We start from the raw sequence: 18,472 nt of genomic DNA, 5'->3' as shown, positions 1-18,472 counted from the left end.
TATTTTTTTCTTCTTTTTGGATATTTTTACAAGAATTTGTTAGCGCAGTAGGTAGTTGTCAGTCTCATAATCTGAATTCGTGAGTTTGATTCACACAGGAAATGCAAACCTTTTAAAAAGTCAGTGTCTGAAAAAATGAAAATTTTGACTTTCACAAATACATATTTTTTTTTTTTTTTTTGTCAAAAACTTATCCCCCTGCATTTCGTTTTTTTTGTCACAATACATTGGACAAAAATGAATGGCAAGTCATTGGCATCGGACAAACCATATTTTTGTCAATTACCACCCAATCGGCGTTGATTCATGAACTGTATGAATATACTTTTGTCCAATTTTATTATCATAAAAATTCAACATGCGAATAAGGAATATGTTTTTCAATTGGAAATGATTTCAAGTCAATGTCAAAAGTAAAATTTTCAAAAATGTCAAAATTTTGTAAAAAACTTCACAAAGCCCTTAAAAAAGTGCTTTCTGGACCGTTTTTCGAAATTATTTCGATTTTTTTGTCAATTACACATGTGTAAGAACTGTATGAATATACTTTTGTCCAATTTTATTATCATAATTTTTTTTTTTTTTTACATGCGCATAAGGAATATGTTTTGTCCAATTTCAATATGATTTCATAGGAAGTCAAAAGTCAAAAGTCAAAAATGTCAAAATTTTGTAAAAAACTTCACACACCCTTAAAAAAGTGCTTTCTCGACCGTTTTTTGAAATTCTTTCAATTTTTTTGTCAATTACACATGTGTAAGAACTGTATGAATATACTTTTGTCCAATTTTATTATCATATTTTTTTATATATTTTTTTAAATTGTGCATAAGGAATTTTTTTGTGGGCCAAATGACATAAGAAATTTGACATGCTCAAAAATCCTGCAGAAATGCAAAATTGACTGGCCTGATGAACTCGGGATGGCCGAGCAGTGATAGTTGTACATTTCCATCACTCGTTGTGTTGATTTCATCATGTCCATTAGGTGATGTTTTTTCACTATAGAATCATATTGTAAGTGCACGTGCATTTGCAATATGTTTCAATGTGCATTTACCAGAAGAAATTTGACCTTGCTCAAAAATGCAAAATTGACTGGTCTGATGAACACAGGATGGCCGAGCAGTGATAGTTGTACATTTCCATCACTCGTTGTGTTGATTTCATCATGAACATTAGGTGATGTTTTTTCACTATAGAATCATATTGTAAGTGCACGTGCATTTGCAATATGTTTCAATGTGCATTTACCATATGAAATTTGACATGCTCAAACATGCTAAATTGACTGGTCTGATGAACACAGGATGGCCGAGCAGTGAGAGTTGTACCTTTCCATCACTCGTTGTGTTGATTTCATCATGTCCATTTGTTTATGTTTTCTCACTTTTGCAAAGTCACTGTGCATTTGCAATATGGTTCAATGGGCAGGTACCATCACGAATTTGTCATGCTATAAAAATCCTGCAGGAATGTGAAATTGACTGGCCTGATGAACACAGGATGGCCTGGCAGTGATAGTTGTTCCTTTCCATCACTCGTTGTGTTGATTTCATCATGTCCATTAGGTGATGTTTTTTCACTATAGAATCATATTGCAAATGCACGTGCATTGTTGTGCAACTGGTAACCCAAAAATAAAAATATGGTTGTAAATGCATTTACCGGGACGCCTATTGTCCATGCCCGCTATGGGAGTACCCTACTACGGCACTCTATCTATTGAGTCCGTCCTGAGTGCTTTATGGACTGTTTAAAATATTCTGATGGATACGCATGTTGTGCAACTGGTGATTGAAAATAGGCACCTGGTAACCCCCCAAAAAATATGCTTGTAAATGCATTTACCGGTCATTCTGATATTAATGCTCGCTATGGGAACACAGGATGGCCGGGCAGTGATAGTTGTACATTTCCATCACTCGTTGTGTTGATTTCATCATGTCCATTAGGTGATGTTGTTACACTATAGAATCATATTGCAAGTGCACGTGCATTTGCAATATGTTTCAATGTGCATTTACCATATAAAATTTGACATGCTCAAAAATGCAAAATTGACTGGTCTGATGAACACAGGATGGCCGAGCAGTGATAGTTGTGATAGTGATAGTGTTGGCTGAAAAGGAATTCACTGTTGTTTTGGACTTTCACACAATACATACTTTTGTCAAGGTGGATACCACATCGTAAGGTCCACATCGATATGAATTACTTTAGAATGAAATCAATCTTTTTTTCTCAGGGATTGTCGAATTTCAGACGATACATACATTTTGGCACGGTGGTTTCAACATCACTGTCAAAATCTGAAGTCGGTATCGATATTTTTTCCTTCTTTTTGGATATTTTTACAAGAAGGGCCTTGTTAGCGCAGTAGGTAGCGCGTCAGTCTCATAATCTGAAGGTTGTGAGTTCGATCCTCACACGGCGCAGCAAAACTTTCAAAAAGACAGTGTTGGCTCAAGATTAAGTGAAAATGAATTCACTGATATTATGTACTTTCACATAATACACACTTTTGTCAAGGTGGATACCACATCGTAAGGTCCATATCGATATGTATTACTTTAGAATGAACTCAATCTTTTTTTCTCAGGAGTTGTCGAATTTCAGACCATACATACATTTTGGCACGGTGGTTTCAACATCACTGTAAAAATCTGACGTTCGGTATCGATATTTTTTTTTCTTCTTTTTGGATATTTTTTCAAGAAGGGCCTCGTTAGCGCAGTAGGTAGCCCAACAGTCTCATAATCTGAAGTTTGTGATTTCGATCCTCACACAGGGCAGCGAAGCTTTTAAAAAGACAGTGTTGGCTGAAGGTGAAAATGAATTCCCTATTGTTTTGGACTTTCACACAATACATACTTTTATCAAGGTGGATACCACATCGGAAGGTCCACATCGATATGTATTACTTTAGAATGAAATCAATCTTTTTTTCTCAGGGATTGTCGAATTTCAGACCATACATACATTTTGGCATGGTGGTTTCAGCATCACTGTAAAAATCTGACGTTCGGTATCGATATTTTTTCTTCTTCTTTTTGGATATTTTTACAAGAAGGGGCTTGTTAGCGCAGTAGGTAGTGTGTCAGTCTCATAATATAAACGTCGTGAGTTCGATCCTCACACGGGGCAGCAAAGCTTTTAAAAAGACAGTGTTGGCTGAAGGTGAAAATGAATACACTGTCGTTTTGGACTTTCACACAATACATACTTTTGTCAAGGTGGATACCACATCGTAAGGTCCATATCGATATGTATTACTTTAGAATGAAATCAATCTTTTTTTATCAGGGGTTGTCGAATTTCAGACCAGACATACATTTTGGCACGGTGGTTTCAACATCACTGTAAAAATCTGACGTTCGGTATCGATATTTTTTTCCTTCATTTTGGATTTTTTTCAATAAGGGCCTCGTTAGCGCAGTAGGAAGCACGTCAGTCTCATAATCTGAAGGTCGTGAGTTCGATCCTCACACAGGGCACCAAACCTTTTAAAAAGACAGTGTTGGCTGAAGGTGTAAATGAATACATTGTCGTTTTGGACTTTCACACAATACATACTTTTGTCAAGGTGGATACCACATCGTAAGGTCCATATCGATATGTATTACTTTAGAATGAAATCAATCTTTTTTCTCAGGGGTTGTCGAATTTCAGACGATACATACATTTTGGCACGGTGGTTTCAACATCACTGTCAAAATCTGAAGTCGGTATCGATATTTTTTCTTCATTTTGGATAGTTTTGCAAGAATGGCCTCGTTAGCGCAGTAGGTAGCGCGTTAGTCTCATAATCCTAAGGTCGTGAGTTCGATCCACACACGGGGCAGCGAACCTTTCAAAAAGACAGTGTTGGCTGAAAAGGAATTGACTGTTGTTTTGGACTTTCACACAATACATACTTTTTCAAGGTGGATACCACATCGTAAGGTCCATATCGATATGTATTACTTTAGAATGAAATCAATCTTTTTTTCTCAGGGGTTGTCGAATTTCAGACCATACATACATTTTGGCACGGTGGTTTCAACATCACTGTAAAAATCTGAAGTTCGGTATCAATATTTTTTTCTTCTTTTTGGATATTTTTTCAAGAAGGGCCTCGTTAGCGCAGTAGGTAGCGCGTCAGTCTCATAATCTGAAGGTCGTGAGTTCGATCCTCACACGGGGCAGCAAAGCTTTTAAAAAGACAGTGTTGGCTGAAGGTGAAAATGAATACACTGTCGTTTTGGGCACTCACGCACACTGCGTCGCCGCGCGCTTGTCCTAGTAACCTTCTTTTCGTTCCTGTTTCTACTCGTCTGGCTGTTCTTCAGTGGGCTCACTCTGCCAAGTTAGCTGGCCATCCCGACGTTCGGGGTACGCTTGCTTCTATTCGCCAGCGGTTTTGGTGGCCTACTCAGGAGCGTGACACGCGCCGTTTCGTGGCTGCGTGTTCAGACTGCGCGCAGAAGAAGTCTGGTAATTTTTTTCTGCTTCTGCTCCTGGTCTTGCTGGGTCTCAGTCTGTTCCTGCCACGCATCTCCTGTTCTTGTTCCTGCCCTTGCTGTGTCTAGTCTGTCCCTAGTTGTTACTCTCCTGGCCTGTTTGGTCCTGTTTGCTCTAAAGCTTTCAGTTCTCTACCCGTGTCTCATTTTTTTTAGAGTAGTACCCTAGTTTCCCTTTTTTTTCGTTTTCCGTTACGGTCCTGAGGAGAGGTTGGGTTCTTTCTCGGGGCGTGCTGGACCGTTGTGATCTATGATTTCCTCCGTTGCCGCCAGTGTTCCTCCTCGAGAGCGCCAGGGAGGCGCCGGTGAGTGGGGGTACTGTCATGTTTTGTCTTAGATTGTCTTGTCATTTGCTTTTCCTTCTGTTCGTTTTCCCCCTGCTGGTCTTTTTAGGGTTCCCCCTTTCTCTCTCCCTTCCTCTCTCTCTTCTCTCTATCGTTCCGTTCCTGCTCCCAGCTGTTCCTATTCCCTAATCAATCATTTAGTCTTCCCACACCTGTTCCATATCTTTTTCCCTGATTAGAGTCCCTATTTCTCCCCTTGTTTTCCGTTCCCTGCCCCGTCGGATCCTTGTCTATTGTTCACCGTGCTGTGTCTGTGTATCGCCCTGTCGTGTCGTGTTTCCCTCAGATGCTGCGTGGTGAGCAGGTGTCTGAGTCTGCTACGTTCAAGTGCCTTCCGAGGCAACCTGCAGTTCTTGATCGAGTTCCAGTCTGTTCTCGTCATTACGATCTAGCAGGTCTGTCATAATATAATAGAGTGGGTGGATATAGCTGGTCTGTCATAATATAATAGAGTGGGTGGATATAGCTGGTCTGTCATAATATAATAGAGACAGTAGATAGCTGGTCTGTCATAATATAATAGAGTGGGTGGATATAGCTGGTCTGTCATAATATAATAGAGACAGTAGATCTAGCTGGTCTGTCATAATATAATAGAGTAGAAACAGTAGATCTAGCTGGTCTGTCATAATATAATAGAGACAGTGGATCTAGCTGGTCTGTCATAATATAATAGAGACAGTAGATCTAGCTGGTCTGTCATAATATAATAGAGATAGAGGTCTGTGGGTAATAGAGACAGTAGATCTAGCTGGTCTGTCATAATATAATAGAGACAGTAGATCTAGCTGGTCTGTCATAATATAATAGAGTGGGTAGATATAGCTGGTCTGTCATAATACAATAGAGACAGTAGATCTAGCTGGTCTGTCATAATATAATAGAGACAGTAGATCTAGCTGGTCTGTCATAATATAATAGAGACAGTAGATCTAGCTGGTCTGTCATAATATAATAGAGACAGTAGATCTAGCTGGTCTGTCATAATATAATAGAGACAGTAGATCTAGCTGGTCTGTCATAATATAATAGAGACAGTAGATCTAGCTGGTCTGTCATAATATAATAGAGACAGTAGATCTAGCTGGTCTGTCATAATATAATAGAGACAGTAGATCTAGCTGGTCTGTCATAATATAATAGAGACAGTAGATCTAGCTGGTCTGTCATAATATAATAGAGACAGTAGATCTAGCTGGTCTGTCATAATATAATAGAGACAGTAGATCTAGCTGGTCTGTCATAATATAATAGAGACAGTAGATCTAGCTGGTCTGTCATAATATAATAGAGACAGTAGATCTAGCTGGTCTGTCATAATATAATAGAGACAGTAGATCTAGCTGGTCTGTCATAATATAATAGAGACAGTAGATCTAGCTGGTCTGTCATAATATAATAGAGACAGTAGATCTAGCTGGTCTGTCATAATATAATAGAGTGGGTGGATATAGCTGGTCTGTCATAATATAATCGAGACAGTAGATCTAGCTGGTCTGTCATAATAATTAGAGACAGTAGATCTAGCTGGTCTGTCATAATATAATAGAGACAGTAGATCTAGCTGGTCTGTCATAATATAATAGACAGTAGATCTAGCTGGTCTGTCATAATATAATAGAGACAGTAGATCTAGCTGGTCTGTCATAATATAATAGAGACAGTAGATCTAGCTGGTCTGTCATAATATAATAGAGTGGGTGGATCTAGCTGGTCTGTCATAATATAATAGAGTGGGTGGATATAGCTGGTCTGTCATAATATAATAGAGACAGTAGATATAGCTGGTCTGTCATAATATAATAGAGACAGTAGATCTAGCTGGTCTGTCATAATATAATAGAGACAGTAGATCTAGCTGGTCTGTCATAATATAATAGAGACAGTAGATCTAGCTGGTCTGTCATAATATAATAGAGTGGGTGGATATAGCTGGTCTGTCATAATATAATAGAGACAGTAGATCTAGCTGGTCTGTCATAATATAATAGAGACATAGAGACAGTAGATCTAGCTGGTCTGTCATAATATAATAGAGTGGGTGGATTTAGCTGGTCTGTCATAATATAATAGACAGTAGATCTAGCTGCTCTGTCATAATATAATAGAGACATAGAGACAGTAGATCTAGCTGGTCTGTCATAATATAATAGAGTGGGTGGATATAGCTGGTCTGTCATAATATAATAGAGACAGTAGATCTAGCTGGTCTGTCATAATATAATAGAGACAGTAGATCTAGCTGGTCTGTCATAATATAATAGAGTGGGTGGATATAGCTGGTCTGTCATAATATAATAGAGTGGGTGGATATAGCTGGTCTGTCATAATATAATAGAGACAGTGGATATAGCTGGTCTGTCATAATACAATAGAGACCATTGATCTAGCTGGTCTGTCATAATATAATAGAGACTTAGAGACAGTAGATCTAGCTGGTCTGTCATAATATAATAGAGACAGTAGATCTAGCTGGTCTGTCATAATATAATAGAGACAGTAGATCTAGCTGGTCTGTCATAATATAATAGAGACAGTAGATCTAGCTGGTCTGTCATAATATAATAGAGACAGTAGATCTAGCTGGTCTGTCATAATATAATAGAGACAGTAGATCTAGCTGGTCTGTCATAATATAATAGAGACAGTAGATCTAGCTGGTCTGTCATAATATAATAGAGACAGTAGATCTAGCTGGTCTGTCATAATATAATAGAGACAGTAGATCTAGCTAGTCTGTCATAATATAATGGAGTGGGTGGATAATATAATAGAGTGGGTGGATATAGCTGGTCTGTCATAATATAATAGAGACAGTAGATCTAGCTGGTCTGTCATAATATAATAGAGACAGTAGATCTAGCTGGTCTGTCATAATATAATAGAGTGGGTGGATATAGCTGGTCTGTCATAATATAATAGAGACCAGTTGATCTAGCTGGTCTGTCATAATATAATAGAGACAGTAGATCTAGCTGGTCTGTCATAATATAATAGAGACAGTAGATCTAGCTGGTCTGTCATAATATAATAGAGTGGGTGCATATAGCTGGTCTGTCATAATATAATAGAGACAGTAGATCTAGCTGGTCTGTCATAATATAATAGAGACAGTAGATCTAGCTGGTCTGTCATAATATAATAGAGACAGTAGATCTAGCTGGTCTGTCATAATGTAATAGAGACAGTAGATCTAGCTGGTCTGTCATAATATAATAGACAGTAGATCTAGCTGGTCTGTCATAATATAATAGAGACAGTAGATCTAGCTGGTCTGTCATAATATAATAGAGACAGTAGATCTAGCTGGTCTGTCATAATATAATAGAGACAGTAGATCTAGCTGGTCTGTCATAATATAATAGAGACAGTAGATCTAGCTGGTCTGTCATAATATAATAGAGACAGTAGATCTAGCTGGTCTGTCATAATATAATAGAGACAGTGGATCTAGCTGGTCTGTCATAATATAATAGAGTGGGTGGATATAGCTGGTCTGTCATAATATAATAGAGACAGTGGATCTAGCTGGTCTGTCATAATATAATAGAGTGGGTGGATCTAGCTGGTCTGTCATAATATAATAGAGTGGGTGGATATAGCTGGTCTGTCATAATATAATAGAGACAGTAGATCTAGCTGGTCTGTCATAATATAATAGAGACAGTAGATCTAGCTGGTCTGTCATAATATAATAGAGTGGGTGGATCTAGCTGGTCTGTCATAATGTAATAGAGTGGGTGGATCTAGCTGGTCTGTCATAATATAATATAATAGTGCAGGTCTGTCATAATATAATAGATAGCTGGTCTGTCATAATATAATAGAGATATAATCAGAGTGGGTGGATATAGCTGGTCTGTCATAATATAATAGAGACAGTAGATCTAGCAGGTCTGTCATAATATAATAGAGTGGGTGGATATAGCTGGTCTGTCATAATATAATAGAGACAGTAGATGTAGCTGGTCTGTCATAATATAATAGAGACATAGAGACAGTAGATCTAGCTGGTCTGTCATAATATAATAGAGTGGGTAGATCTAGCTGGTCTGTCATAATATAATAGAGACAGTAGATCTAGCTGGTCTGTCATAATATAATAGACCATTGATCTAGCTGGTCTGTCATAATATAATCGAGACAGTAGATCTAGCTGGTCTGTCATAATACATTAGAGACAGTAGATCTAGCTGGTCTGTCATAATATAATAGAGACAGTAGATCTAGCTGGTCTGTCATAATATAATAGAGACAGTAGATCTAGCTGGTCTGTCATAATATAATAGAGTAGGACAGTAGATCTAGCTGGTCTGTCATAATATAATAGAGACAGTAGATCTAGCTGGTCTGTCATAATATAATAGAGACAGTAGATCTAGCTGGTCTGTCATAATATAATAGAGACAGTAGATCTAGCTGGTCTGTCATAATATAATAGAGTGGGTGGATATAGCTGGTCTGTCATAATATAATAGAGTGGGTGGATATAGCTGGTCTGTCATAATATAATAGAGACAGTAGATCTAGCTGGTCTGTCATAATATAATAGAGTGGGTGGATATAGCTGGTCTGTCATAATATAATAGAGACAGTAGATCTAGCTGGTCTGTCATAATATAATAGAGTGGGTGGATAGTAGATCTAGCTGGTCTGTCATAATATAATAGAGACAGTAGATCTAGCTGGTCTGTCATAATATAATAGAGTGGGTGGATATAGCTGGTCTGTCATAATATAATAGAGACAGTAGATCTAGCTGGTCTGTCATAATATAATAGAGACAGTAGACAGTAGATCTAGCTGGTCTGTCATAATATAATCGAGACAGAGAGAGTGTAGATATAGCTGGTCTGTCATAATATAATAGAGTGGGTGGATATAGCTGGTCTGTCATAATATAATAGAGACAGTAGATCTAGCTGGTCTGTCATAATATAATAGAGTGGGTGGATATAGCTGGTCTGTCATAATATAATAGAGTGGGTGCATATAGCTGGTCTGTCATAATATAATCGAGACAGTAGATCTAGCTGGTCTGTCATAATATAATCGAGACAGTAGATCTAGCTGGTCTGTCATAATATAATAGAGTGGGTGGATATAGCTGGTCTGTCATAATATAATAGAGACAGTAGATCTAGCTGGTCTGTCATAATATAATAGAGGGTAGATCTAGCTGGTCTGTCATAATATAATAGAGTGGGTGGATATAGCTGGTCTGTCATAATATAATAGAGACAGTAGATCTAGCTGGTCTGTCATAATATAATAGAGACAGTAGATCTAGCTGGTCTGTCATAATATAATAGAGACAGTAGATCTAGCTGGTCTGTCATAATATAATAGAGACAGTAGATCTAGCTGGTCTGTCATAATATAATAGAGACAGTAGATCTAGCTGGTCTGTCATAATATAATAGAGACAGTAGATCTAGCTGGTCTGTCATAATATAATAGAGTGGGTGGATATAGCTGGTCTGTCATAATATAATAGAGTGGGTGGATATAGCTGGTCTGTCATAATATAATAGAGTGGGTGGATATAGCTGGTCTGTCATAATATAATAGAGACAGTAGATCTAGCTGGTCTGTCATAATATAATAGAGACAGTAGATCTAGCTGGTCTGTCATAATATAATAGAGTGGGTGGATATAGCTGGTCTGTCATAATATAATAGAGACAGTAGATCTAGCTGGTCTGTCATAATATAATAGAGACAGTAGATCTAGCTGGTCTGTCATAATATAATAGAGACAGTAGATCTAGCTGGTCTGTCATAATATAATAGAGACAGTAGATCTAGCTGGTCTGTCATAATATAATAGAGTGGGTGGATCTAGCTGGTCTGTCATAATATAATAGAGACAGTAGATATAGCTGGTCTGTCATAATATAATAGAGACAGTAGATCTAGCTGGTCTGTCATAATATAATAGAGACAGTAGATCTAGCTGGTCTGTCATAATATAATAGAGACAGTAGATCTAGCTGGTCTGTCATAATATAATAGAGTGGGTGGATATAGCTGGTCTGTCATAATATAATAGAGACAGTAGATCTAGCTGGTCTGTCATAATATAATAGAGACAGTAGATCTAGCTGGTCTGTCATAATATAATAGAGACAGTAGATCTAGCTGGTCTGTCATAATATAATAGAGACAGTAGATCTAGCTGGTCTGTCATAATATAATAGAGACAGTAGATCTAGCTGGTCTGTCTTAATATAATAGAGACAGTAGATCTAGCTGGTCTGTCATAATATAATAGAGTGGGTGGATATAGCTGGTCTGTCATAATATAATAGAGACAGTAGATCTAGCTGGTCTGTCATAATATAATAGAGTGGGTAGATATAGCTGGTCTGTCATAATATAATAGAGACAGTAGATCTAGCTGGTCTGTCATAATATAATAGAGTGGGTGGATATAGCTGGTCTGTCATAATATAATAGAGACAGTAGATCTAGCAGGTCTGTCATAATATAATAGAGACAGTAGATCTAGCAGGTCTGTCATAATATAATAGAGACAGTAGATCTAGCAGGTCTGTCATAATATAATAGAGACAGTAGATCTAGCTGGTCTGTCATAATATAATAGAGACAGTAGATCTAGCTGGTCTGTCATAATATAATAGAGTGGGTGGATATAGCTGGTCTGTCATAATATAATAGAGACAGTAGATATAGCTGGTCTGTCATAATACAATAGAGATTGATCTAGCTGGTCTGTCATAATATAATAGAGAGACAGTAGATCTAGCTGGTCTGTCATAATATAATAGAGACAGTAGATCTAGCTGGTCTGTCATAATATAATAGAGACAGTAGATCTAGCTGGTCTGTCATAATATAATAGAGACAATAGATCTAGCTGGTCTGTCATAATATAATAGAGTGGGTGGATATAGCTGGTCTGTCATAATATAATAGAGACAGTAGATCTAGCTGGTCTGTCATAATATAATAGAGACAGTAGATCTAGCTGGTCTGTCATAATATAATAGAGACAGTAGATCTAGCTGGTCTGTCATAATATAATAGAGACAGTAGATCTAGCTGGTCTGTCATAATACATTAGAGACAGTAGATCTAGCTGGTCTGTCATAATATAATAGAGTGGGTGCATATAGCTGGTCTGTCATAATATAATAGAGACAGTAGATCTAGCTGGTCTGTCATAATATAATAGAGACAGTAGATCTAGCTGGTCTGTCATAATATAATAGAGACAGTAGATCTAGCTGGTCTGTCATAATATAATAGAGACAGTAGATCTAGCTGGTCTGTCATAATATAATAGAGTGGGTGGATATAGCTGGTCTGTCATAATATAATAGAGACAGTAGATCTAGCTGGTCTGTCATAATATAATAGAGACAGTAGATCTAGCTGGTCTGTCATAATATAATAGAGACAGTAGATCTAGCTGGTCTGTCATAATATAATAGAGACAGTAGATCTAGCTGGTCTGTCATAATATAATAGAGACAGTAGATTTAGCTGGTCTGTCATAATATAATAGAGACAGTAGATCTAGCTGGTCTGTCATAATATAATAGAGACAGTGGATATAGCTGGTCTGTCATAATATAATAGAGACAGTAGATCTAGCAGGTCTGTCATAATATAATAGAGTGGGTGGATATAGCTGGTCTGTCATAATATAATAGAGACAGTAGATCTAGCTGGTCTGTCATAATATAATAGAGACAGTAGATCTAGCTGGTCTGTCATAATATAATAGAGTGGGTGGATATAGCTGGTCTGTCATAATATAATAGAGACAGTAGATCTAGCTGGTCTGTCATAATATAATAGAGACAGTAGATCTAGCTGGTCTGTCATAATATAATAGAGACAGTAGATCTAGCAGGTCTGTCATAATATAATAGAGACAATAGATCTAGCTGGTCTGTCATAAATATAATAGATATAGCTGGTCTGTAGAGGAGTATAGCTGGTCTGTCATAATACAATAGAGACCATTGATCTAGCTGGTCTGTCATAATATAATAGAGACTTAGAGACAGTAGATCTAGCTGGTCTGTCATAATACATTAGAGACAGTAGATCTAGCTGGTCTGTCATAATATAATAGAGACAGTAGATCTAGCTGGTCTGTCATAATATAATCGAGACAGTAGATCTAGCTGGTCTGTCATAATATAATAGAGACAGTAGATCTAGCTGGTCTGTCATAATATAATAGAGTGGGTGGATATAGCTGGTCTGTCATAATATAATAGAGACAGTAGATCTAGCTGGTCTGTCATAATATAATAGAGTGGGTGGATATAGCTGGTCTGTCATAATATAATAGAGTGGGTGGATATAGCTGGTCTGTCATAATATAATAGAGTGGGTGGATATAGCTGGTCTGTCATAATATAATAGAGTGGGTGGATATAGCTGGTCTGTCATAATATAATAGAGACAGTAGATCTAGCTGGTCTGTCATAATATAATAGAGACAGTAGATCTAGCTGGTCTGTCATAATATAATAGAGACAGTAGATCTAGCTGGTCTGTCATAATATAATAGAGTGGGTGGATATAGCTGGTCTGTCATAATATAATAGAGACAGTAGATCTAGCTGGTCTGTCATAATATAATAGAGACAGTAGATCTAGCTGGTCTGTCATAATATAATAGAGTGGGTGGATATAGCTGGTCTGTCATAATATAATAGAGACAGTAGATCTAGCTGGTCTGTCATAATATAATAGAGTGGGTGGATATAGCTGGTCTGTCATAATATAATATAGACATAGAGACAGTAGATCTAGCTGGTCTGTCATAATATAATAGAGTGGGTGGATATAGCTGGTCTGTCATAATATAATAGAGACAGTAGATCTAGCTGCTCTGTCATAATATAATAGAGACATAGAGACAGTAGATCTACCTGGTCTGTCATAATATAATAGAGTGGGTGGATATAGCTGGTCTGTCATAATATAATCGAGACAGTAGATCTAGCTGCTCTGTCATAATATAATAGAGACATAGAGACAGTAGATCTACCTGGTCTGTCATAATATAATAGAGTGGGTGGATATAGCTGGTCTGTCATAATATAATAGAGACAGTAGATCTAGCTGGTCTGTCATAATATAATAGAGAAATAGAGACAGTAGATCTAGCTGGTCTGTCATAATATAATAGAGTGGGTGGATATAGCTGGTCTGTCATAATATAATAGAGTGGGTGGATATAGCTGGTCTGTCATAATATAATAGAGACAGTAGATCTAGCTGGTCTGTCATAATATAATAGAGACAGTAGATCTAGCTGGTCTGTCATAATATAATAATATAATAGAGACAGTGATCTTGCTGGTCTGTCATAATATAATAGAGACAGTAGATCTAACTGGTCTCTCATAATATAATAGAGACATTTACTTCCGGCGCCGACAGAGATGGCCGCCTCGCTTCACGTTCCTAGGAAACTATGCAGTTTTTTTTTACGTGTTATTTCTTACATTAGTACCCCGGGTCATTTTAGACATTTACATTACATTTAAGTCATTTAGCAGACGCTCTTATCCAGAGCGACTTACAAATTGGTGCATTCACCTTATGACATCTTAGGTTTCATGACATACAGTCGAGAAGAACTACTGAATATAAGATCAGCGTCAACTCACCATCAGTACGACCAAGAATATGTTTTCCGCGACACGGATCCTGTGTTCTGCCTTACAAACAGGACAACGGAATGGATCGCATGCAGCGACCCAAAAAAATGACTCCGAAAAAGAGGGAAACGTAGCGGTCTTCTGGTCAGACTCCAGACAAGGGCACATCGCGCACCACTCCCCAGCATTCTTCTTGCCAATGTCCAGTCTCTTGACAACAAGGTTGATGAAATCCGAGCAAGGGTAGCATTCCAGAGGGACATCAGAGACTGCAACGTTCTCTGCTTCACGGAAACATGGCTTACTGGGAAGACGCTATCCGATGCGGTGCAGCCAACGGGTTTCTCCACGCATCGCGCCAACAGAAACAAACATCTTTCTGGTAAGAGGAGTGGCGGGGGCGTATGCCTGATGACTAACGAGACATGGTGTGATGAAAGAAACATACAGGAACTCAAATCCTTCTGTTCACCTGATTTAGAATTCCTCACAATCAAATGTAGACCGCATTATCTTCCAAGAGAATTCTCTTCGATTATAATCACAGCCCTATATATACCCCCCCAAGCAGACACATCGATGGCTCTGAACAAACTTTATTTAACTCTTTGCAAACTGGAAACCAATTATCCGGAGGCTGCATTCATTGTAGCTGGGGATTATAACAAAGCTAATCTGAAAACAAGACTCCCTAAATTTTATCAGCATATCGATTGCGCAACCAGGGGTGGTAAAACCTTGGATCATTGTTACTCTAACTTCCGCGACGCATATAAGGCCCTGCCCCGCCCCCCTTTCGGAAAAGCTGACCACGACTCCATTTTGTTGATCCCTGCCTACAGGCAGAAACTTAAACAAGAGGCTCCCACGCTGAGGTCTGTCCAACGCTGGTCCGACCAAGCTGACTCCACACTCCAAGACTGCTTCCATAACGTGGACTGGGACATGTTTCGTATTGCGTCAGATAAAAATATTGACGAATACGCTGATTCGGTATTGCGAGTTCATTAGAACGTGCGTTGAAGATGTCGTTCCCATAGCAACGATAAAAACATTCCCTAACCAGAAACCGTGGATTGATGGCAGCATTCGCGTGAAACTGAAAGCACGAACCACTGCTTTTAATCAGGGCAAGGTGTCTGGCAACATGACCGAATACAAACAGTGCAGCTATTCCCTCCGCAAGGCTATTAAACAAGCTAAGCGTCAGTACAGAGACAAAGTAGAATCTCAATTCAACGGCTCAGACACAAGAGGCATGTGGCAGGGTCTACAGTCAATCACGGACTACAAGAAGAAACCCAGCCCAGTCACGGACCAGGATGTCTTGCTCCCAGGCAGACTAAATAACTTTTTTGCCCGCTTTGAGGACAATACAGTGCCACTGACACGGCCTGCAACGAAAACATGCGGTCTCTCCTTCACTGCAGCCGAGGTGAGTAAGACATTTAAACGTGTTAACCCTCGCAAGGCTGCAGGCCCAGACGGCATCCCCAGCCGCGCCCTCAGAGCATGCGCAGACCAGCTGGCCGGTGTGTTTACGGACATATTCAATCAATCCCTATACCAGTCTGCTGTTCCCACATGCTTCAAGAGGGCCACCATTGTTCCTGTTCCCAAGAAAGCTAAGGTAACTGAGCTAAACGACTACCGCCCCGTAGCACTCACTTCCGTCATCATGAAGTGCTTTGAGAGACTAGTCAAGGACTATATCACCTCCACCCTACCTGACACCCTAGACCCACTCCAATTTGCTTACCGCCCAAATAGGTCCACAGACGATGCAATCTCAACCACACTGCACACTGCCCTAACCCACCTGGACAAGAGGAATACCTATGTGAGAATGCTGTTCATCGACTACAGCTCGGCATTCAACACCATAGTACCCTCCAAGCTCGTCATCAAGCTCGAGACCCTGGGTCTCGACCCCGCCCTGTGCAACTGGGTACTGGACTTCCTGACGGGCCGCCCCCAGGTGGTGAGGGTAGGCAACAACTTCTCCTCCCCGCTGATCCTCAACACGGGGGCCCCACAAGGGTGCGTTCTGAGCCCTCTCCTGTACTCCCTGTTCACCCACGACTGCGTGGCCACGCACGCCTCCAACACAATCATCAAGTTTGCGGACGACACAACAGTGGTAGGCTTGATTACCAACAACGACGAGACTGCCTACAGGGAGGAAGTGAGGGCCCTCGGAGTGTGGTGTCAGGAAAATAACCTCACACTCAATGTCAACAAAACTAAGGAGATGATTGTGGACTTCAGGAAACAGCAGAGGAAACACCCCCCTATCCACATCGATGGAACAGTAGTGGAGAGGGTAGCAAGTTTTAAGTTCCTCGGCATACACATCACAGACAAACTGAATTGGTCCACTCACACTGACAGCGTCGTGAAGAAGGCGCAGCAGCGCCTCTTCAACCTCAGGAGGCTGAAGAAATTTGGCTTGTCACCAAAAGCACTCACAAACTTCTACAGATGCACAATCGAGAGCATCCTGGCGGGCTGTATCACCGCCTGGTACGGCAACTGCTCCGCCCTCAACCGTAAGGCTCTCCAGAGGGTAGTGAGGTCTGCACAACGCATCACCGGGGGCAAACTACCTGCCCTCCAGGACACCTACACCACCCGATGTTACAGGAAGGCCATAAAGATCATCAAGGACATCAACAAATTGTTTTTAATAACCTGCCCAGGGACTGCGGTTGAAAATTAGCCGGCTGACTAAAACCGGCACTTTTACTGAAACGTTGATTAATGTGCACTGTCCCTGTAAAAATAAACTAAACTAAACTAAACTAAACTAAACTAAACCACCTGAACCACTGCCTGTTCACCCCGCTATCATCCAGAAGGCGAGGTCAGTACAGGTGCATCAAAGCTGGGACCGAGAGACTGAAAAACAGCTTCTATCTCAAGGCCATCAGACTGTTAAACAGCCACCACTAACATTGAGTGGCTGCTGCTAAAACACTGTCATTGACACTGACCGAACTCCAGCCACTTTAATAATGGGAATTGATGGGAAATGATGTAAATATATCACTAGCCACTTTAAACAATGCTACCTTATATAATGTTACTTATCCTACATTATTCATCTCATATGCATATGTATATACTGTACTCTACATCATCGACTGCATCCTTATGTAATACATGTATCACTAGCCACTTTAACTATGCCACTTTGTTTACTTTGTCTACATACTCATCTCATATGTATATACTGTACTCGATACCATCTACTGTATGCTGCTCTGTACCATCACTCATTCATATATCCTTATGTACATATTCTTTATCCCCTTACACTGTGTATAAGACAGTAGTTTTGGAATTGTTAGTTAGATTACTTGTTGGTTATCACTGCATTGTCGGAACTAGAAGCACAAGCATTTCGCTACACTCGCATTAACATCTGCTAACCATGTGTATGTGACAAATAAAATTTGATTTGATTTGATTTGATAGTGAATCTAGCTGGTCTGTCATAATAAGCTAGATCTACTCTCTCAATTATACTACGAAAGACCAGCTAGATTTACTGTCTCATATTGTGACAGACCAGCTAGATCTATTTTCTCAACTCTATTATGACAGACCATCTAGATCTATTATCTCTATTAAATTATGACAGACCAGCTACATCTACTGTATTTATTATATTATGACAGACCCGCTAAATCTATTGTCTCTATTATCCTATGACAGACCAGCTTGATCTACTGTCTCTATTATTTTATGACAGACCAACAAGATCTATTGCCGCAATTATATTATGACAGACCCGCTAAATCTATTGTCTCTATTATCCTATGACAGACCATCTAGATCTACTATCTCAATTATATTATGACAGACCAGCTGTCTCTATTAAATTATATCGGCTGTCTCTATTAAATTACAACAGACCAGCTATATCTACAGTTTTCACGTTTCTGACCTTTATTTCCTTTCTTTTGTATTGATT

The 18,472-nt window shown here is 39.1% G+C and overlaps 1 non-coding gene across 1 annotated transcript; it reads left to right on the top strand.

Annotated features, from left to right (window-relative positions):
- The first annotated feature begins 4,114 nt into the window (after nt 1-4,114).
- On the top strand, nt 4,115-4,187 carry trnam-cau. Its single transcript has one exon. It is a non-coding gene; the product is annotated as a tRNA-Met (tRNA).
- Nucleotides 4,188-18,472: the final 14,285 nt, after the last annotated feature.

Source organism: Oncorhynchus gorbuscha, linkage group LG11, assembly GCF_021184085.1.
Source record: "Oncorhynchus gorbuscha isolate QuinsamMale2020 ecotype Even-year linkage group LG11, OgorEven_v1.0, whole genome shotgun sequence".
NCBI lineage: Eukaryota > Metazoa > Chordata > Actinopteri > Salmoniformes > Salmonidae > Oncorhynchus > Oncorhynchus gorbuscha.
This window is presented reverse-complemented; position numbering and strand designations above follow the sequence as displayed.